Source organism: Notamacropus eugenii, chromosome 2 (genome assembly GCF_028372415.1).
Source record: "Notamacropus eugenii isolate mMacEug1 chromosome 2, mMacEug1.pri_v2, whole genome shotgun sequence".
Taxonomy (NCBI): Eukaryota; Metazoa; Chordata; class Mammalia; order Diprotodontia; family Macropodidae; genus Notamacropus; species Notamacropus eugenii.
The window spans coordinates 178174097-178196872 of record NC_092873.1 but is presented as its reverse complement, the minus strand read 5'-3'; the positions used below and the strand labels follow the sequence as shown (position 1 = coordinate 178196872).

General features: G+C 35.4%; 1 pseudogene; it reads left to right on the top strand.

The window, feature by feature from the left end:
* Positions 1-940: 940 nt before the first annotated feature.
* Positions 941-1874, top strand: LOC140523756 (dnaJ homolog subfamily B member 1 pseudogene; annotated as a pseudogene).
* Positions 1875-22776: the final 20902 nt, after the last annotated feature.

Genomic DNA, 22776 nt, shown 5'->3' with positions numbered 1-22776 from the left:
ATACTTCCTAGCTGCGTGACCCTGGGAAAGTCACTTAACCCTGTTTGCCCCAGTTCCTCATCTGTAAGATGATCAAGAGAAGGAAATGGCAGACTACACTAGAAACTGACAAGAAAACCCCAAATAGTCATGAAGAATCAAACATGACTAAAGCAGCTGAAGAGCAACAAATACGATGATGATTATCAGTATTAAATGATATCAAATCTCCTTGTATTTTAATAACTCACTCCCAATATTCTTGTAACCAGTACATTTCATCTTGAGACCCAGATATCCCAGGTAGTTGCCTGGTCCCTGGAAACATCCTCTTTTGGACATTCTTGAATAGGTCTAATTCTCAGGGCAGCTCTAAATAGGCTTCTCTTTGAAGATCTGCTTCTCTAGTTACAAATTACTTACAAAAATTACTCAATACAATTTTGTACAACCCTCTAAATTTATTTTTACAATAACTGGATCATGTGGTGAAAAAATGGTTCAAACACTGTGGTTCTGGTCTTATTAACAACAGAGATATAAGAATATCATGTAATTGTTTCACTTAAAACTTCACAGAATTTCAGTTATCACATACCACTTGTTGCTTCTGTCTTTACCTATACCATATACTGGATATAGATGCTGCCAGAAAAAGATTGAATGAAAAGCTTAAAAAGAATCTAAGAGGGACTGACTTATAAAAGGGCCTTTCTGTTTCTTTAAATTATCAGACAGATAATTCAAATAGGGAAAAGGTGCTTTACTTTACAATAGTAAAATCCTTGGTGCAATTTTATAAAACTTCATATTCCATTAGAAACATTTGGAAGCCAATTATATACATGTATATAGTTCTTAGAGAAAACAGCCTGATCCTATTGTTTTCTCAACATTTATTACATTGTTTAATTAGAAAACTTTTAGGAGCTGTAGGAATGGTGGCAGGAGGGTGGGGACCATGGATAAAGATTACTATCAGATGCTGAGCCTGGCCCAGGGTACCTCTCCTGAAGAGATCAAGTAAGCCTACCACCAGTAAGCCTACCACCCAGACAAGAGCAAGGAACCTGGCACCGAGGAGAAATTCAAGGAGATCACTGAGGCTTATGATGTGCTCAGTGACCCGCACAAGAGGGACATCTTCAACTGCTATGGGGAGGAGGGAATAAAGGATGTTGGCCCTGGAAGTGGTAGCAGTATTTGTTCTAATAGTGTCTCCTTCAGCTACACTTTCCATGGGGACTCTCATGTTATGTTTGCTGAGTTCTTTGGTGGCTGCAACTCTTTTGACTCCTTTTTTGATCAATGAAATGAACAAGAATGCAAGGACACTGATGACCCATATTCTTGCTTCCCATTGGGCATGGGTGACTTTACTAATGTGAACTTTGGTTGACCCCTTTCCACCCAGGAACACAGGTACTGAAAATAGGATCTGCCTGTTATCTATGACTTTCGGGGCTCACTTGAGAAGATGTATAGTGGCTGTACCAAAAAAGATGAAGATCTCCCACAAGCAGCTTAACCCCAAAGAGAAGAGCATCTGCAATGTGGGCAAGATCCTGATCAATGGGTGGAAAGAGGGAAGCAAGATTACCTTCCCAAAAATGAGAGATCAAACCTCAACCAACATTCCAACTGACGCTGTCTTTGTTTTAAAGAACAAGTCACACAATATATTTAAGAGAAATTGGTCTGATGTGATTTACCTAGCAAGGATCACCCTCTGTAAGATCTTGTGTGGCTATACAGTGAATGTCCCAACATTGGATGATGGGATCATACCTATAGGGTTCAAAGATGTCATCAGCCCCAGAATGAGAAGGGAGGTTCCTGGATAAGGACATACCCTCCCCAAAACACCAGAGAAATGTGGAGATCCCATTATTTAGAGCATTCTAAAATTTTTTCTCTATAGTCATTTCTCTAAAGCACATTCATAGGATGTGATCCATTGTTATCTTTTCCTCTTCTTGGCCTACTGTGATGTACAGAATTTATCACTGACCTTACAAATAGAAAGCGAATATCTGATAGTTTACTCAAAAAAAAAACCAAATCCAAAAGATAAAAAAATATTGGCTGAGATATTATATTAACCCTTAAGGAAAAAATAATTCTTTAAGACTGGAGTCTATTAAGGCTAAGTTGGTTCAAGACACAACTTCAATATATACTATTTCAGTTATAATTTAATCATTTTCATAATCACAAATCATCACATAAATCACTTTATACTATGGACAAATTTGTAAGTCTCTCTCTTCCCTCTCCCTTCACCCATTGTAAAGAGTGCTTGCAATGGAAGAGGAAATCCAATTTTCTCAGTAACCCAATTCATTATTTTGGAATTTCACAACATTTAGCAAGTTCTTCCACAGAGCTGATAAGATTTTATGACCTTGACCAAGCAGATGGTTCCAAGGATCTTTGCGTGTTTATAAATAAGATTTTACAAGATATTTTTTTTTCTTTTTCCACAAAGTAAGTATTCTTTTTCCCTTTTAAATATACCCACATAAATGTTTCATAGGTTTAAACATTATGACAACAGACTCTAATAACTAAATTGATAATTTTGCAGGATCCAAATCAAAAGGGTTAAAATTTTCCAGTGACACAATTGCATCATTCTCTTAACTACATCTCTTAGATCATAATTTTCTTAAATTCACAACACAAGAAAATTGAGAAACACAATCATAATATACACAATATCATGCATTTAAAACAAAACTTATTGCCAATCAAATAAATCAGATTCTGTGGAATATATTTCCAAACAGTCTTATGTAGAAAATCATCCATCTTATCACCTTTTGCATTTTATAGTCATTGCATTCAATACCAGTATAAAATAATTCTGATTCAATTATACTTTTATCAAAATTCACTTTTGCGTTTCCAAACATATTGTCTTATTGTCAAATATTAAGTGTCTTTTCTATTAAGGCTTGATTAACATATAAAAGGTCAAATATCACAATTATCCTAACAGGAGAACATATCTCATTTAAAATGAGACTAGAATAAATTCAATCTATATGTGCAAATAGTATCACACAGAATCTTAATTTTCCCAAGGGCCATTTGCTGCTAGTGCTTCATACTAGAGGTCCACTTCTTTCAGTTAGGTTACTGCCAAAGATTTAAGGTGCCAGTCTTATATTTTTATCTCCCTCTTTTAGAGTCCATGAGGATTTTACTAAAATATATCCTTCTAATGGTCCTTCAAGGGCAGATTTTTAATATGCTATCTTCAAATAATTCCATGTTGTAAATATTTTATGATAGTTTCCATATCATAAAGAATAACTACATAAAGTTTCTCATACCTTTTGTATCTCAACAAGATAAAAACCTCCCTTCATAGTCAGTACAGACAACAAATTTCTTTAACTTTCTATCATTCTCCTCTCATCCCTACTTTCTCTCTTTCGCTATCTCTATGTATTCCTCCAGTAGATTTTTTTATTAAAGCCCTTTAAAACATTACCTGTTCTATTTCTTTTGTATTCTCATCTAGCATTACTCTTTTATGTCCCTGACTATTTATAAAACTAAGCTTCATTACATTAAATATTTTTGTTATACTTTAGCACAAATTTTTATTACAGAATACCAATAAGCCAAAATATTGCCTTTGAAGTTTTAGAAATACTTTACTTCTAGTTTACCTAAACAATTAAGTTCTGTTATGTCATTTACAGAAGAAAATATAGCAGTAACCCCAAAACACTTTTCCCAATTAAATTTTATTTTTTAGTTGCTTCCTGATTTAAACAAGCTTCTCTCTTGCCATGGTCAGAGAAAGAGATAATAATAGGCAGTTCTTAAGTAGTAGATAAATTTAAACTGCAAATCACAACTCCCTTAACAAGTAAAATAACCTTCCTCCCTTACACTAAAATCATCAATCTGTCACTCTCCAGGGAAAGAGGGATAAAAGATCTAAATTCTGTTGCTACATAACTTTCACAAAGTCTTATTCTTATTTTTCCTTAAAACAAATTCTACAGTGTTACCCCAAAACTCACTAAAATATTTTAAGCATTTAGAATAACATTCAAACTACAGTTTGGAAATTCACAGCAGAAAAATTACATTTTTGTCACAAATTTAGTCTCTAGTTTACAAGGGCATAAATTTCTATGGATTGGGAACAAAGATGCCCTCTTATCTCTGTTTCTTGTCTGATTTCTAATTTGGCCAGATCTTAGAAAGGCAGAGAAAGAGATTTTCTAAGGAAAAAGTTATCATTCTTTCTCCTTTGGCCAAGCAGTTCTCAGAAAAGAAAAAAAAAATTAAGCTGTCTACAAGACATAAAAAATACAAGATAGACACAGAGAAGCATTTGCCAGCTAGTTTTTTTGTAATCTCTGACCGAAAAGTTTTTAAGCAGAAAGGTTAGTGCATACGATTTTCTAAAAGCAACCTTAATGCTTTTAATTTGCACAAAAATCAAAGGTGCCAAACTGGGGGCAAAACAATTTATCAGCTGAATCTCTAGCAGATTTAGACCAAGCATAATCTGTGCAATTCTTGGTCATTCCTAGATGTACTGGGAGCTTCACCTGGTCCCAAACATTAAGAAGCTTTTCTGGGAAGCAATCCATAAGTAGGCTACTACTACTAGAATCCATTTTCCCTTATTCAGACTTTCCCACTAGTCTAAAGGATAACCTTATTCCCTTGAACAGACTTCCCCACTAACATGGAGGATAACCTTAACTAACTATTTCCCCACCACTGTGAAGGCTTACCTGTTCACTTAAAGAGACTTCCCAGAGATATCTTTCCCCACCAAGCTAAAGTGCTTACTTTAGCTTGGACAGATTCAAGACTGAAAAAGCATCCAACTTTATAGGCAGTTTCTCACAAAAAAGACCCTTGGTGAAAATACCACTAGAGTACTCTCAAGGGGTTCTTTGGACAGGATGTACCAGAGGCTGGGGTGTTCTCTTGAGCCTGCCATAATCACCAATGGTCACAATTGAACTGAGAAGCCCAAAGTGAGCGAAGAAATTTATTGGCAAAGGCATAGAGTTTGCAAACGAATTGGGTCTTTAGCTCCTCAGTAAGCAAAACAACCATGAGGTGGGTCTTAGAAGACTTCTTATAATTTAGGGATGCTAAAAAAATAGAGAGAACAAGATTTAGGCAGGACATAAGATCAGGTCATCTAACTTCTATTAGTGGAAAGAATAAGAGTTTCTTCCTTGTAACTAGAGAATACTGATTTGTTGTGTACATCTGCATCCTGCCAGGATGGCTGTTGGTAAAGGAAACAGATTTTCTGTCATCTACCTGAATTCAGCAAAGACAACTAGTGGTGCAGAGATAACAGATTTTGTTGACATAAAGATAGCACAACGATTTATAGGAAGGTTGAACTTCTGAATTTGACTTAAGAGACAGAAATATGGTTTAAGCAGTTATACAAAATGTTGGTGGAGATATAGAATGAGATTATTTGCAAAATAGAATCAATTTGATTTTTTTTCATTTTTTCACTGCTTTTATTTTCACTGATCTCACACAGGTAGCAACTTCTGAATTTTTGTTTCTGATTGCTTCCTGCCTCACCATTAATTGGTTGGTTTTGTTTTTTTTTGTTTTCATGTCTCTACCTCACCATATGGTTGGTATTTCCAGGAAGACTCTATGTGCTATAAGTAACTAAGGCAGCTGAGTAAGCTTTTCACTTAGAGTTATCAGGAATCTTGAAATTGAATTTGACATTGAATAGGACACTGAGTAGGAGAAATGAATGAAGAATCTATTTTGCCTACCCACAAAAAGGAGGGAGGTGGCAGAATGAAATCACAGTGGTATATCACTGCCTGAGGACGTCCTTCTCACATCCAGAGGACTCTTTATGTACAGGTTGCCAATAGATATGATGGAGATCGAGTCAGAAAATGCTAGAAGTTAGCACATACATAGGATCAGATTGGGTTAGGAATCAGGACCCTTTGCCTTTCCTCTGACAAATTGACGGGAACTTGGTTCCTTACCTCTATTTAGCTGCTGGATGATTATTTCCTATCTCACTTCTGTCTGTGGAAGGGAAAGGGGATAGAGTAAGGGATAGAAAGAGACAGAGACAGAGATAGAAAGAGAACAAGACACTCAGTAGTCAATTGTCAGCTAATAGTTATAAAGCTCTTATTCCTTAACTGTTACTATTTTAATTCCCATGCTTCTTCATTCATCTGATATTAAAAACTAGTGACCATTAAGACAGGTCATCATGTTCATTATTAGGCAAGTTAGGGAGAAAGGAGAGTTTTTCCCTTAAAGAGGCAGAAACTATCATCCTCTTTATCTTTTAAAATATTGTTTTATTTTATTTTTTGTTACATATGAGTTCCAAACTCTTTCCTACCCTCCCTCACAATTCCACACTAGAAAAGGCCAACATTTGGCCCAAATATATGTGAAACTACATATAGTTTCATATATCAATTCTTTCTCTGGAGGTGGGTAGCATCTTCCTTCATAGGTCCTTTACTTTGAATATTCATAGGGCAGCTAGGTGATGCAGTGGAAAGAGCTTAAACTCTCAATATCTGATACAAGGGATACTGACATCAGTGCATGGACAAAGCATGAGTAACATGGTAGAGGGGCAGCTAGGTGGTACAGTGGATAGAGCACCAGTGCAGGAGTCAAGAGGACTTGAGTTCAAATCTCACCTCAGACACTTGACACTCACTAGCTGTGTGACCTTGGGCAAGTCACTTAACCCCAATTGCCTCATCCTGGGTCATCTCCACTCATCTTGATGAATATCTGGTCATTGGATTCAGATGGCTCTGGAGGAGAAGTGAGGCTGGTGACCTGCACAGTCCTCCCTCACTCAAAACAAAGTCAAGTGCAAGTCATGTCATCATTTCTCTGATGGCATGGTCTTCTTCAGCTACGAAGGGTGAACACACACTTTGAATATTCATACAATTCAGAATAGCTTAGTCATTCACAGTTGTTCTTTGAACACTCTTTTTAACCATTTTTTAAATTTTAAACTTAAATACACAAATGATAAAAGAAAATAAAAACATTGCCAAGTACACAGCAGAACATGAGAGGGTTCAATATAAAACAATACATTTCCATTTCAAGAAAGCTTTTCTTTGGTTTCTTGTAGGTTTCTTTTGTTCTCTGCTGTGCACTTTTTACTTTATTTCCCCCCCCTACCCCAAAGAAGGCTTCAATCAAGTATATACACACATATATACACATACATATACAATTATATCTACATATATACCTATACAGAGATATCTATAAACATGCACACATAGACACTCATACACATATATGTAAGATCATACTATGCTTATTTCTACTCATCATCTGTTTCTCTGAACTTGGATAGTATCTTCTTTCATAAATCTTAGTATTTCCACATTTTTCTAAATAACACATCATTTCCTACACCACAACAAATACTCCAACCCAATCACATCCTATTTGAGAGATTGTCTATGAAAGCTTTTTTTTAAATTTTCTGTAATCTTTCTATTCTTGCCTGCAGAGGCTTTATTTATACAAGAAATTTTTAATTTAAAGTAATCAAAATAATCCATTTTACACTTCAACAGTGCTCTCTCACCCTATAACATAGTTTAAGGTCTGATACTACTGAATTGCTTCCTTTGCATTTTTCTCCCTCATTTCTTAGAAATTCCTGACCTTTTATTTTTCCAAATGAACTTTGTTACTTATTTTCCTAATTCAGTAAGATTTTTTTTCTTTTTACTAATTAAACTGGGATGGCATTAAGTAAGTAGATTGGTTAGGAAAATTTGTCATTTTTTTATATTGGTTTTACCTACTCATGAACAATAGATATTACTTCAATTATTTAGATCTAACTTTATTTTTATAAAAAGTGTTCCATGTTTATATTCATATAGTTCCTGTGTATGTTTTGGCAGGGCTACTTTCAGGTGTTTTATACTATCTAGTGATTTTAAATGGCCTAAAATCTTATTGAATAATATTGCTGATACATAGAATAGTTTCCCTATTTTTTCTTTTTAATTAAATCTATTTTAGTTTTAACTTTGTCTGAGATCATGATTATTACCTCTGCTTTTTTATGTAATAAATTCTACTCCTGCTCTTTATTTTATCTTTGTGTATATCTTTCATTTTTGTGTTTCCTGGGAGCAACTTATTGTTGAATTCAAATTTCTAATATGCTATCCATTTCTGTTTTATTGGTAAATTCATCCTATTCATACTCTAAGTTGTAATTCCTTGTGTATTTTCCTCCTTTCTATTTTTCTTCACTATCCTTCTTTCTATTTAGCCTATATTTCCTCACTCCTCTACTTTATTTCTAACTGCTACCTTACCCTTCTTGTCCTTAACATACCCACCCCTCTAAGAACCTCTCGCTCCACCTTATCCTGTTGCCCTCTCATTTCTTTCTGAATTTAGAAGACTTTTATGCTCTTCTAGATATATATGTTTTTTCCTCTTTAACTCACTCTGGATGAGATCAAGTTTCCAGCAGTACCTGCCCTCTTCCCCCACTAGCTTATTCTGTATCAATATTTCCTTTTATGACTCATTTGTAAGAGAAAATTACTCTTTTTTTTCTCTCCCTACACAGTTTTATTCTTTAAGAATTAACCCATCATACCCAGCTCAGCCTAAGCCCTTCTTTCAAACTACCCAAATAATGATGACAGTCACAAAAGTACTGATAATATTTTCACTTAGAAGTAAACATGAAGTCTTGAATGTTTACCTTATATTTCTCCTGGATATTATATGCCAAAATTTCCTTTAAATTCTGCTGTTTTTGTCACAAATTTATGAAAGTCTTTCAATTTGTTAAATGTCCATTTTTTTTCATTCAGGATTATATTTACTTAACGTTGCTGGGTAAGCTACCCTTGCTTGTAACATCAGCTTTTTTTCTCTACAAAATATAGTATTCTAAGACCCATGGTCCTTCAATGTAGTAGTTGCTAGGTCTTGTATAATCCTTATTGTAACTCGATGATATTTAAATTGTTTTTTTTCTTGTTGCTCCCAATATTTTCTCAACCTGGATGCTTTGAAACTTGGCTATGTTATTCCTGTAAGTTTTCCTCCTTGGATCTCTTTGAAATGGTGATCATTACCCTTGTTGCATATCCTTGATGTGTTAGAGCGAAAATAAATTTCATTTCACCTGTTCAGTGACTTGTTAGTGCTTCATTCTGTTCCAAAATTGAACCTGAACTTTGTGAATGAGGCTATACATTATTATTATACTCAGGACCAAATATTATACATAAGTACCCCCACTACATCTCTCTCTCTCTCTCTCTCTCTCTCTCTCTCTCTCTCTCTCTCTCTGTCTCTCTGTCTCTCTCTCTCTCTCATTGTTCAGTTATTTTCAGGCATGCCTATCTATTCATGATCCCATTTGGGGTTTTCTTGACAAAAATACTTGAGTGGTTTGCCATTTCCTTCCTCAACTCATTTTATAGATGAGAAAACAGAGGCAAGCAGGGTTAAATGACTTGCCCAGTGTTACTCAGCTAGTAAGAGTCCGAGGCCATATTTGAACTCAGGTCTTCTTGACCCTAGGCCCAGGGGTCCATTCACAGTGTTACTTAGCTGTTCCTATATACATATATATTCACATGCACTTATTTCTATGTTAATATATATATTTTCTATCTTTTACATGTTCCTCTATCAGTGTTTCTTAAACTTTGGATCTTGACCGCATATGGAGTTGCATAACTGAATGTGGGGATTACAAAAAATTTGGTGACAATAAAAGGTTTCTGAAAGCACAACAACCAAAAATTAATTCAAACTCAAATAAATAATGAATCCAAGGTGTTTCTGGTAGTGCTTGCCCACATTGCATCTCACAACTTCACTATAGCCTTGGCTCTGAACACACAACACGCACACTTTGCACTGTGCATGCTGTCATGAATTGCAATGCCAATGAATGCTGCCAGAAACATCTCAGCTCTGATTTGAGACTATTGTATATTATGAATTGCAGTGTTTTAGTGTACATGCTAAGTTTTCTGCTCTCACAGAAACATAATAATGCAATTATGGAAAATAAATACTTTTAATATTTCCCTACCATCTTTCCTCAACATGTAAGTATCAAATTCTTCTGTCTTTGGATTGAATTGTTTTAGAATGTTTGACTTTAAAAATTACTGTCATCTTTTGTTTTACGGAAGTATAAGCGTTTAATTGAAGCAGGACAAAAGCACTTTAACAATATTTCTCTGTCACTGCCATATATGTATACAAGTGTGAACATCAATTTTTTAAAATTAAGCACAAATGTAATTTCATTCACTAAAGTTAGTATTTGTTTGAGAAATTATTAGCAATATTTATTTATATTTTAGGATAAAAATGTTTTTTGGTTATGGATAAGTGGCTAAATTTAGACAGAAGAGGTAAAAATGTTGATGACAATGCAGTAGTCTTTGTTGCCAGATTGTAGTACACCTAAGATGACAAGTAAAAGTAAGCATGTCAAATAATTTTTGCAATATGGATTCACTTCTAATAATGATAATGGAAGAACCTCTTTGCTTAATTTGTAATGAAGTTTTGGCTGCACAGAGTATAAAACCAGCCAAACTAAAATCACATCTTAATACCAAGCATGCAGTGTCCTGTAATAAACCAAAAGAATATTTTGAACGACTTTTAAAATCTTCAAATAAAGAAAAACAATGTTTTGAGAAATTTGTTTCTATTGATGAAAATTATTTACTTGCATCTTATGAAACTTATTATTTAATTATAAAAACTAAAAAGTCTACATGATAGGAGAAAGTCTTATGTTACCTGCTGCTATTAAAATGCTAGAAATAGTTCATGGAAAAAAGTATGAGGATAAAATTAATAACATTCCTTTATGAAATTATACTGTTCCAAAATAATTTCTGAAATTAGTAATGACAAATTTCAGCTGCTTATCATCAGGCTTAAGGGCAACCCAAAGTTGGCAATTCAGTTAGATGAAATAACTGATGTTTCTAACATGGCACATTTGTTACTTTATGTAAGATACATTTATGAAGAAAGCATACACAAGAAATTATTGTTTTGTCATCCTTTTGAAAGGCACACAAGAAGGGAAGATAAATCTCAAAATTGGTGAATTTTTCACAAATGAAGGTTTACAGTGGAAAAAATTGCATTAGAGTCTGTAAAGATGGTACTTGAGCAATGATAGGAAAGAATGTTGGATTTGTAGCAAAAATTAAAGTTGGTGGCAATGAACATGTCACTTTTACTCACTGCATGCTCTATCGAGAGGCACTTGTAGCCAAAAAAAAAAAAAAACCAACCCACCAGAGTTAGATGCTGTGCTTCACCATGATACTATCAAAATCGTTAATTTCATTAAAAGCCATGACTTTAATAGTCATTTGTTTTCAAAGCTTTGGAAAGACATGGACTCTAATTACAAAAGCTTATTACTATATACAGAGGTAAGGTGGCTCTCAAGAGGGCAAAGTTGAAACAGATTATTGAAACTGAAAATGAAGTAGTTATATTTTTGATTGAGCAGAAATCCAATTTTGTGCATTTTTTCATAACGACTTATGGCTTTCAAAACTGTGTTATTTGTCAGATCTTTTTTAAAAACTCAATTATTTAAACATATCCCTTCAAGGAAAAAATTGTAACATATTTATGTTAAAAGATAAAATTGAAAGTTTTATTAAAAAATTAACATTATGATGGAATAGGATGGAAAATCATTCTTTAGAAATGTTTATAGCTACAAATGATTTTGTAATTGAAAATAACCTTCCCAAAGATTAATTGTAAGAGTTATAATTGATCATCTGAAGAGCCTGGAGACAGTTTCAGAAATACTTCCCTTCAGCTTTTGATTCTAAAAAACTAAGTTGGGTTCATAAACCATACTCCCTTGAAATAAAAAAACATCAGTCATCTGTCATTAACAAAGTGGGATCTTTTGCTGTTTTTGTTTTAGTACAATTAAATGTTTATGATTGAATCTTTCCTTTTATCAACCAAGAGTCTTTACTAGGAGTAAAGTACAGAAAAAAGAGTTTCTTTAACTAGAAACAGTATATGTATTTAGGTTGTTAATGTGATTAAAGATCTTCCCTACCCATTAATAGGCCTGCCCATTAAAGGGAGTTTGACTAGGGAAGATTTGTAGGAAGGACCATAGCTTTTGTTAATGAGGTACTTGTTCTCAAAGGTTGGGATGCCCTCTGGATCTAAAAAAAGTATAAAATACTCTGAGGGTGAGGTTTTACTTTGGGGCTTACTGACTGGAAGTGTTTGTTTGGCCAGACTCTGGGAAATTGCTCAGGAGCCCCCAGGCTTTGAAAATGCAGATGTCTGTGCTTCCCTCTTTGGTAACTATGGTCAGACAGTTGGATCTGTCTGTTGAATTATGGTCAGGCAGAAGAAGCCATGTCTGTTGATCTTTGATTTCTCTGTATTTTCTTTGAAGTTCAGGCTGCTGACTCTCCTGAACTAGGTGAATGTTATATGTGCTTGGTTAAAAGAATGATACATGTGCTTTATTAAAGTGATTGTTAACCCCTCAAAAGTTGCCTTTCCTTTTATGAATGCAGATCTAAGAACCTGTGATAGCAGGCCCCTCTGTGTATGTTGGGCTGCTTACTGTTACATTACCTAAAAAAATTGTTAAATGAATTTTGATTTGAGATTAGGACAGAATTTCCAAAAATTTCTGAAATGGTTCTAAACATACTTTTGCCATTTTGCACTACATATTTAAGGGAAGCAGTGTTCTCAGCATGGACAATTATAACATCAAAATATCAATCAACTTTGAAAAATGTTGAAGGTTTTCTATGTCCTGCAGTATCAAATACTCTGCCAATATTTAAAAATAAACAATTCTATCCATCTTAATATGCAAATTTACCTTCATCTTTAATACATGGTAAAATTATATGTATACCAAAGAATTGTTTTAAAATAAATTTCTTTATGATTTCCTATCAGTAAATATTTGATTTGTACACCTGTCTCACATACTGATATACCCTGCGTTATGTAAAAATTTCTCAAGACAAAAGGGATTGCAAGTGGAAAAAGTTTAAGAAGCCCTGCTCTATATCATTGACTACACTAGTAGGATATCAAAGCATAAGCCAGACTAGACCAAACATGAAAGAAGATGCTCTCTACTTTGATAGCCATTCTTGTCTTTTCTTGTCTTTTTGTCTTTGATCTTTCCTGTCTCTTCTTCCATCTAGCCAAAAGGCATGTCATTTCTCTCAAAGTTTCTTCCTAACATTGTATACCTAACAAAGTAGGTACCTAAGTATCTAACATTTGTATCTCCCACTAAGAGGGAGGGACCCCCCACCAAAAAAAATAAAGCAACAGGAGTAAGGCTTAATTTACTTTACCCAGAGTCAACTTGAACTATTTTGCTGTATGCTCTGCTTGCTACGATTTGATTATATTACATTACATCTTGGTAAGTGCATCTTGGTAAGACTGGGTGATATATATTACCCAGAGTTAGCTAGCTGCATGAACTTCTCAGTTCTCTGGCTTTAAGGGAACCACTATTCACATTAACACTTTCCAGTATTCTTTTAAGGGAGATGGTAAATTGAAAGAGCTTACAAATACTACATTAGAATAAAGAATAAAACAGGATTTGCCCAGGTGAAAAATAGTAAAGACCAACAGACAAGCAGTTAGAAGGAAAGTAGCTGAATATGGTACAGATGTTACTGATTAAGTTGGTAACATCAAAGTCTGAAGTCCAGAATTACGTTATCCTGTGTACATGGGTATTAATCCCTCGTGCTTTCCTAACAGGTTGCTATAAGTATAGTCTCCCTCAAAGATACTGAGTATACTGATAGAAAAGTATTGCTCAGACAAATGTGTGGCTAATAATGTATTCATTATTTACAATATCATTTAGGATATTTAGAACAGTAAAAGGTTGAGTTTATAGAGCATCTGAAAACCTTGTATTTTTTATTATTCTTTGCCCTCATCTCTACCATGCTTTTGCCATCACCACATAAACATCATGGGATCCCACTGGACTAAGGTGTGACTTCTATGCTTAGCTGAGGAAACCTAAGACCTAAAAAAGTAGACATAGTTTATGGCTAAGTTAATATTCAAATCCTTTCCAATGTGGTGGAACCTGTAGGCCTTTCTGGTACAGTCTTTAAGACTCCAGAGTTATCTCCACACAAGGATAAAAAAAAGCCAATTCAAATTAATAGATAATCTAGAATTAATATTAGAAACATACAATAGATTCATGTTTGATGATAAATTCAAAGTCATAAAACATTGGAAAAGGGAGTTATTCAATAAGGAATTTTGGGAAACTTGGATAACAGCATGGTAAATTATTAATACAACATATTCCAAAAGTATTAGTGAAATTTTAAACTTTCATAGTTTAAAACTATACCAAGACTTCATCAGATGAAATCCATATCTCCCACGGTATACAATGAATACAAAATCTTCTAAGTTTTTAAAGAAATCCATTTTTAAAAATTAGAAGAAAAATAAATGCTATACCAAAGCTATAGAGAGGAGTAAAATTATTATCTGTTCAGAAAACAAAAGAACAAATAGTAGCCAATGAAATAGATTGATTTGATTATATAAAAATGAAAAAGGTTTATGTAACTAAAATTCAAATAAAATGGAAAGGACCAGATCTGCAAAAATCTAGTCTATAAATAGCTCTGACAAAAATGATAACTTTTTAAAATTCATTCCCTCAAAAACTGCCAGCAAGTTCTTGAAACTATCATTTACCGTCTGAAAAATTGTACAAACTCCCTATTTGCCAGGTAAATTCAATGGAAAACAATTCTGAGTTGCCACCCTAAATCCATTTAAATTGACAAAGTTGGTTTAAAACATTAAAACTCAGTGTTGGTGATGCTATGCAGGATTCAGCACACAACTATATTGGTATAATCTTTTCTGGAAAGAAATATAGCATTTTATGAGAGCTATGAAATTGTTTATAACTTTTGACTCAGTGATCTCACTACTGAAACTGTATGCTAACTATGTCATTGAATGGAAAACAAAGGGACATATTAGAAAATAGCAGCTTTATTCATAATAGTTAAGAATTTCAAATAAGCCTTTTTCCCAATGCCCTTGTCTGACTACCATATAACTAAATCCAAGAGGGTACCTCACGTCCTGCCTAAATCCTCCTGGAATATCCTTTTTTTCAATGGTTGTGAGGCAGGGCCCTGTGAGGCATAAACAGTTCACTAAGTTGTAAGTCACTAACTACAATCCTTCCTATAAAGTAGAGGGCCACTGAGTTTTACTGTGTACCCTGCTACATACACTGGGTTAGCTGTACCTTAAAAGACCTTGAAACTGTCCTTCAGACTAAATTAGTTCAGAGGACTATAACCCTGGTAGTTGGGGGCAGCTTAATAGCTGCTTAATCATGAAAAGGTTCAGAGGCACAAGGACCTCCAGCTGCTCACTCAGGATTCTGACTGCATACCATCACGGGTAGCATAGAGGAAAGGAAACTAAATTCAACTGAATCAAGACTATACTTGTTGACTATCTTTTCCATTCTATAGCTAAGTAAATCTCATTTTTGCTAACTGTAGGATGACAAGTATATCATTTCATTCCATTTTGAAGCCTGAGATACTAGATTCAAGCTCTGTCTGAGTTAGGTCTAACTTATTACAATACCTCTATGTTTTCCTAATTAGAGTGTAAATTCCTTGAAAATAGGGATTGTCTCAGTTCCCTGTTTGTATCCCAATACTTAGCACAGAGCTTAGTATAAATAGTAAGTGCTTCATAAATTATTTTTATGCTTTCATTCAGGATTAGTAAGACAGACACTGCTTTAATTGCAGCTTTTATACCACAAATAATGCAAGTATAAATCATAGGTTCTTATTTAGTCTTGTTTAATTTGTACCTATGACTGTAGTGTGTACCATCTTTTTATGGCTTAAAGAAAGCCATAACCTCAAAGAATTAGCAGCAATTCGTCCTGTAACGTATCCATTGTCAGTGAGTGTTAATATTACCTATTCCTATGCACTCACTTCCCTGAAGCTTAGTTTTTTTATATGTAAAATATTGAAAAAAATATTGGAAAATTTGATATCAAAGACCACTTTCATCTCTAAATCCTATGATTATATGCTGCTCTTTTCAGTGGCCAGAGACTGCACTTTGACTTTTAGCCATTCATTAATTTCATGCTGTAAACAACAGATGCACTAGCAAAAGAAATTATTATTTATTCATCTTTACTTCTTACTCTGCTGGGGGTAGGTTCTACTCTATCATCAAGTATAACATTGTTTTTATGGGAGAATGTGGCTCAAATTAGAAATCAGCTTTGGGATTTCCACCACTTCTAAGTTTGGGAGACATCTTGTAATAAATGTGAATTTTAAAAAATCAGCCTCAATCTAACAACTTAAGTTACTTTAGTATTTCATAAGGAATGTCTCCTTGAAGGGGGGTGTCCTTTGCTCACTTTGGGGGTATGTATATTTCACATCTCCCACTGTTTTTAAGAGATTATAAAATGATAGATTTAGAGCTGACAGGAACCTTAATCTAGTTCAAAAATCTCAAACCGAAACCCAGACACGTTCAATGACTTGTACTGGGTCACACAGATAGTAATCATGAGAAGATGGATTCAAATCCAGTACTTAGGACTCCAAATCCAACACTCTTTCCACTATAACATGCTTCAGGAGTCTAATCCAACGTTTACTACACACCTACTATGTGCAAAGCATTTTGTTAGGCTTTGGATACATTGGATGAAGCACAGGGACTAGACCTGAGGTTTCAGTATTTTTAGAGAACTCCCTGGTGAAGAAACTCCTTTACCAAAGTAGGTTGGTACATTTTCTGCCTAGAGCATAGAAAGTTAAATGATTTACCCAGGGACCCAGAGACAGGGTCGGGACTTTGTTTTTACCTTTCTTTGTACCCTTGACCCTTAGCACTGTGCCTGGCATATACTAAAAGCTTCATAAATGCATGGCATGTGATGATGATAATATGTTTTTAAATAACATCTTAGTTTCCTCCCAATTACATGTAAAAACAATTTTTAACATTTGATGTTTTGGGTTGTTTTTTTTTTTAAAGTTTTGAGTTACAAATACTATTCCTGCTCTCCTCTCTCCTCTCCCCTATCCCTGAGATGATAACCAATTTGATGTAGAGCATACACGTGCAATCATGTAAAACATTTCCATATTACTCTTTTGTGCAAAAAGACTTGAACGAAAAATGAAAGAAGGGAAGAAGGAAGGAAGGAAAGAAAAAAGAATGGTATTGTGTGTTTCAGTTAGCATTCATCATGAGTCTTTTGGTATTGTCTTGGATCATTGTATTTCTGCGAATAGCTATGTCATTCACAGTTCTTCATTGCATAATACTGCTTTTACTGTATACAATGTTCTCTCAATTCTGCTTACTTCACTTTGTATCAGTTCATGTAAGTCTTTCTAGGTTTTTCTTAAATCATCCTGCTTGTCATTTCTTATAGCACAATAACATTCCATTACAATCATGAATTTCAATTTGTACAGCTATTTCCCACTTGATGGGAATCCCCTCAGTTTCTAATTATTAGCCACCACAAAAAGCTGCTATAAATATTTTTGTACAAACTGGTTCTCCCCTACTCCCACCCATCTTTTTTTATCTCTTTGGGATATTGCTGCATGAAAGGGAATGTGTGATTTTGTAGCCCTTTGGATATAGTTCCAAATTGTTCTCTAGAAAAGTTAGATCACTTCATAACTCCACCAAAAGTGCACAAAAGTTCCAGATTTCCAATACTTGCTTTGACATTTATAATTTTCCATTTTTGTCATATTAGTCAATCTGATAAGTGTGAGGTGGTACTTCAGAGTTGTTTTAATTTGCATTTCTCTAATTAATAGTAATTTAGAGCATTTTTCATATGACTATAAATAGCTTTGATTTCTTTGTCTGAAAACTGCCTGTTCACATCCTTTGACCTTTATCAATTGGGGAATGACTTGTATTCTTTTAAATTTAATTCAGTTTTCTATGTATTTGAGAAATAAGACCTTTATCAGAGATGCTGGTAAAATTTTCCCCAGTTTTCTGCTTTCCTTCTAATTTTGGTTGCATTGGTTTTGTCTGTGCAAAAACTTTTGAATTTTATGTAATCAAAATTATCCATTTTACATTTTGTAATGCTCTCTACATCTTGTTTGGTCCTAAATTCTTCCTTTATCCGTAGATTTAAACTATTCTATGCTCTTTTAATTTGCTTATGTTAGCACCCTCTACGTGTAAATCATGTACCTATTTTGATTTAATCTTGGTTTACTTTGTGAAATGTTGGTCTATACCTAGTTTCTGCCAGACTGTTTTCCAGTTTTCTTAGCAGCTTTTGTCCCTAAAACTTGGATCTTTGGATTTATCATACACTAGATTACTATAGTCATTTTATATAATGTGCCGTGTACCTATTCTATTCCACTGATTCACCACTCTATTAGTTAGCCAGTACTAGATTATTTTCATAATTATTATTTTATAATACAGGGTGAGATCTGGTATGGCTAGGTATTCTTCCATCATATTTTTTTTTCATTGATTTGATATAGCATATGAACTCGGGTCTTCCAGGCCCACTCCATGATGTCTCTCTTTAGGTAAAATGGAGAGTGTAGTAATTTAATTTAATAAGTATTTATTAAGTGTCTACTGTCTTTACAGCATTGTGCTAGGCCTGGGGGATAGCCTATTGGTGGGGCATGAAGGGGAGTAATATGGAATGATAGAAAGGGTAGGTGGGAGACAAGTTAAGGAGGGTTTTTAATGTCAGATTGAAGAGTTTGTTTTTTATATCATAGAATAGATCACTGAAGCTTTGTTTTAATCTTTTTTTTTGCCTTAATAGTATTTTATTTTTTTCAATTAAATATATAGTTTTCAACATTTATTTCTGTAAAATTTTAAGTTCCAAATTTTTCTCCTTTCTTTCCTTCCCTCGAATCACCCCTCCCCCCTAAGACAGCAAGCAATCTGATATAGGTTATACATATACAATCATGTTAAACATATTTCCGCATTAGTTATGTTGTGAAGGAAGAATCAGAACAAAAGGGAAAATCACAATAAAGAGAAAAAATAAAGTGAAGAGAGTGTGCTGTCATCTGTATTCAGACTCCATAGTTCTTTCTCTGGATGTAGTTAGCATTTTCCATCATGAGTGTTTTGGAATTGTCGTGGATCATTATACTGCTGAGATGGGCTAAGTCAATCTGAGCTGGTCATCACACAGTGTTGCTGCTCATTTCACTGTCAGTTCATGTAAATCTTTCCAGGCTTTTCTGAAATCCGCTTGCTCATTTCTTATAGCACAATAGTATTCCATTACATTTGTATATCACAACTTGTTCAGCCATTCCCCAATTGATGGGCATCCCTTCAATTTCCAATTCTTTGCCACTACAAAAAGAGCTGCTATAAATATTTTTGTACTTATGGGTCCTTTCCCCTTGTTTATGATCTCCTTGGGATACAGACCTAGTAGTGCTTGTGGCTTGTCCTTCGGTCTCCAAGAGGACCATGACATCAGGAAGATTATGCTGTGACTTGCAAGTGAATTGGATTTTAGTGAGAGAGGACTGTGCAAAGTCACCAATCTTTCTTTATCCTCCAGAGCCATCTGGGTTCAGTGGTCAAATAAAGATCAGAATGACTGGAAATGGCTCAGGATGCAGTGGGAGATCTTGGCCTTTTTAAACTAAGGTCTTATCTGAATTCTCATTTTGAGTGAAGCAATACCCTCGTATAATAGGTAGTCAGTGATTAGGGCTCTTTAAGGATGATCCAAGGAAGGGCCCTTTTAATTAAAAAAAAAAAAATCAAACTGTAAGGGGAAGACCCTCAGGGTTTCTGGCCTAAAGAGAAACAATTACTATTTACATTCACTCTGAGCCCACTAGAACCAAAAAATAACCATTAAGTGGTGCTTGGAAGGGATCTATTGTTATCCAATCAATGAGAGCCAGAGTGAATTGGGTTTAAGGCATGGTCTTTAAGTAAAAAAATGTAGCCAGTAAACCCCAAGATATGATAGGTTTCAGTCATTAAAATTTACTTTCCTTTGGGCAGAACACCCTCAGGTAAGGGCATGACACCCATGTGGAGAGAGGAGAGGGAGAGGGAGAGCTATGTTGCCCAACTGGAATTGGCCAGTTGGGTCCCCAGTGGGTAGCTCAGGCACTGGTTATGGTTTGTCCTTTGTTCTCTAAGAGATCCATGACATCAGGAAGATGACTCCATGACTTGCAAATGAACTGGATTTTAGTTAGGGAGGGCTGTACAAAGAAACCAGCCTCACATTCTCCTCCAGAGCCATCTGAGTCCAGTGGCCAGATATAGATCAGGATGACTGGAGATGACCCACATAATAGTGGTATTGCTGAATCAAAGGGTATTCACAGTTTGGCTGCCCTTTAGACATAGCTCCAAATTGCTCTCCAGAATGGCTGGATCTCATTGAAGCTTTTTGAACAGGGGAGTAAGCTGGACATGTTTTAGGAAGCAATAAAACTGAAAAGTCAACTTTATTGGCATTGTCTGCACCATTTTCTCTCATATGCTGACGCTCATCATTATAGTGAAGCTGACTAGGCCATTTTGAACAAAGGGCCCTTTACACAGATACTCTATAGAGTCACAAAGCCTGGGAATTTTGTATTGAAAAAACAAACAGGTCTCTCTCACACAAATATTGGAGTAAAGAGGCTTACTTTATTCAAATCTTATAAGATAGGCCTGTGTGTATAAAAGCTATAAGAAATGAATTAAAGCCTAAGGAGATGAGTCTGGGAAGGAACAAGCAGACTGGGATGATGGGAGGAAAAAAAAAACCCAAACCACACTAAATATGGAGTCAGAGAACCTGGGTTCAAATGCAAAATATCTGTGTGTTGAACAAGTCATAATGGATGATGGAAAAAGAATGTTGAGCTTGGTATCAAGAGAACTTGGCTTCAAGTCCTGGGTCTGCCACCCCCTCTACTTGTGTAACATTAAACAAGTTATTTATTCTCACTGGCCTGTTTCCTCATCTATAAAATAAAGGCACAACTAGATGACTTCTGAGTTCCCGTTCAGCTACAAATGCTTGTCTTTGGGTTTGAGCTTCCTCATTTTTCAAAATAAGGCGGCTCCTGAGAACAGAGGACCTTCAAAGCTCTTAATCTATGACCTAACTTCAACATTCAGCTCTGTTATTGTAATTGTGTACCTAGAATAGCCACCAGCTCTGGAGTTGGAGGATGTAGATTCAAATCTCACCTTTAACGTTTATTATCTATGTGACTATATGATGAGGTTTGGGGGCCCCTGAGAGTCACCTGGAACGAATTCACACACTCAAGTCTCTTAGGTAAGTGGCAAAACGTTTTTTATGGTAAAGTTTTAGCAAAAGTGAGAAAAGGTCCTTAAGCAACCTTTAAGAGAATGAGGATGGTGTTGGGGCTTATATGGAAACAGTGCATGGGAAAGGAATGCCAGGGATGCTAATTGGGTAATCGAGGGGTCCAGGTGTCTTTGGGAGTTATAGATGGGAAAGTGTAGGGAGTGTACCAGACACTGAGGGAGTTGTCAGAGGCATGGACCTTGGGGATCTGGCTAGAGGGAGTCCTTGGGCCTGGCATCCCTCTGTCTGTTCTGATAAGAGAATGTGTTCTGCAACAAGAGGAAATTTTCTCACAGGACAAGGGCCTACTGAGACTCTGGGAGGCTTCCAGAGACATGATCTTAGGGCCACCCCATGATATAGGCAAGTGCCTTAACTTCTCTACAACTTATTCATCTGCAAAATGCATTTAGACAAGAACAGTGGTCCTAAACTTTTTGTGTATATTGTAAACCGTAAGACTCTAAATTGAGTTAGAGCCTTGAGAACATTTTAGTCTGTTTTCCAACTTTTTGCTCTTAGAATTCTTTTATATTTTGACAATTATTGAGTCACCCAAAGAATTTTGATTATGTAAATGACATCTAACAATATTTACTGTATCAGAAGTCAAAAATGGATAAATTGTTAATAAATTTTATTTCTTAACTCGTTTAAAATAACAATAAGCCCACGGTTAACAGAAATAACATTTAAAAAATAAAAACTATATTTTCTAAACCATAGATTTAGGGAGAACAGCGGCATCGGTTCACCTATTTTTGCAAAGCTCCCTAATGTTTACCTTCATAGAAGACAGCTGGATTCTCCTACGTGCTGCTGTATTCGATCTACTGCTATCTGTTATTTTGAAGGAAATACATGAAGAAAATCCAGCTTCCCAGTCGACAGGTGGAACATGGGAGTAATTCAACATGCAAATAAAGTCTAGGTATTGTTAGGAACAGTTTGGACCTCCTGGACCCCTGGGGACCACATTCTGCGCAACTCCGGACAGGACAATCCCTCAGGATTAAAAGAATAAGTCATGACGAGGGCTTCAACGTTTATAAATGTTAAGGGGGGAAGGTCAGGGAGAAAAAGTCAGGAGACTGGAAGCTCCTTCAGGGCAGCTGGTCCCTGGGGCGCTTGGCTTCCCCTCCACGCAGCAGCAACAGCCTAAGGACCGCCAACAAGACAGATGGAGGAGGGAGGGAGCCGGGACAGGGAAACGTACGCGCAAGCGCACAAGCCACGAAACCCTCCCCAGCCGTTCCCGACGCTCTGAGGCGTGCGCGCACGCGTACCTACGCGGC